We start from the raw sequence: 1,649 nt of genomic DNA on the forward strand, positions 1-1,649 counted from the left end.
CTCAAAATAACAATGATGGCGATAACTCGTACCTGCGATATTAACACCTATGGATTTAGTCTTCTCGTGTATGTATAACGTGTATGTATAATATATATATTAAGAGAGAGACAGAGCGGTCTATATTTTCTTTCCTCGTCACTAAGTCACCCATCTCTCTCGCTCTTTACTGCACTTACCGCTCATAATTTTTATATCATATATTTATATTATTATATACTATATGATAAACACAACGGACCTGCGCTATGAACGGTCTGCCTGACGAAGTTTCGCGGCTCACGTTTGAGATGCACGAATGCAGTGACGATGCCGCCAACGAAAAAGCTGCGCTCCCAAGGAGAACGTAAATATGTCGTAATCGGAGATAATCTATCGAGTAATTTTTTTTATTTAATGCTACAATCTATTAATGTATTTAAAGAAATAAGAAATTTTTTTAAGCAAAATAGAGACTCAATAGTATAAAATCATTTTGATAGACAAATTAATGCTGTTACATATTTAAAAAATTTTTGAATATCACAGTAATTATGAGATAAATCTGGTAATTTCTGAAATGAAACGTTCGATATTTGTAATATTTAATTAGAGTTATATATTTGTGAACTTTACGCGCAAATATGGCGCTATACTGTCATTAGTTTTTTATGTATGTGAATTTTATTTCAATATCGAAAGTCCGTCTTTTTTAGAAAATAATTATTAATTAATCACTACTCAATATAAAAATAATTCAGAAAGATTTCTAAATACGAGGTAAAAAGAAATGTTATAGGAATTTCGATTCTTAATAATAAAAATTGTTTAAACTTTAATATGATGTTATACAGTTAATTTATATAAAGTACTACTTGAAGTTCTTTCTCATTTCTCATATGTGTATCTCAAATCAGGCATAAGGACGTCTTTAAATTTCTTAAAAGTGAAATAATTTTCGATCTAGCATACAGCCATTTATCTTGAATGGTCGATAACGAGATTGGCCTCGCGTGTGAGCCGCGAAGGAACGTAAAATTCTACGACGAGAGTGATCGTACTCCGATCATCCTTCGATTCTAACGACGCATCTATTATACAACCTGTTTCTTTTACGTTAGCACGTATAGATGAATATGTATATGTGTTCGTGACCCGTGTGTTTCTGTACGACTGGGCGAAGCGAGGGAAGAACGATCGATCGCAAGTACAAAAGCTTCGTTTTACCTTCTCTTCTAACACCAACATGGACACTCGACATTACGACGCACGTCAACTAATTATAGCGCAAACTAATTGCAGTGAAAGAGGCGATAGAAGGATGGCATACTAGATGGACGGGGTTTCTCTTCTAACGTGCCTTGAAGGCGCGTCCGATCGATCGATATTTATCGCCGCTATTCCAAAATCAAAAAATATTCAGGATGATTTTTTTCCTGCTGGATTGCTTGCGTTTCATTATATTATTAAAATTGCACCAAGAAACGTAGAATTTCTAGTAATTTACTGAAACGATTCAGCAGAAAAGCACCGTGTGCCGCACGCTTAAAATCAATGCTGAAATATCTAAAATATTTTATTGTTAAAAAAAGAAAATGTATATATATATATATTTTTTTTTTAACAAAAAGTTCGTTGATGTCAAATTTTTAGGTGTCGTGCGTAATTTA

The sequence above is a fragment of the Trachymyrmex septentrionalis genome, unplaced genomic scaffold (genome assembly GCF_001594115.1).
Source record: "Trachymyrmex septentrionalis isolate Tsep2-gDNA-1 unplaced genomic scaffold, Tsep1.0 scaffold2, whole genome shotgun sequence".
In the NCBI taxonomy this organism is placed as follows: domain Eukaryota; kingdom Metazoa; phylum Arthropoda; class Insecta; order Hymenoptera; family Formicidae; genus Trachymyrmex; species Trachymyrmex septentrionalis.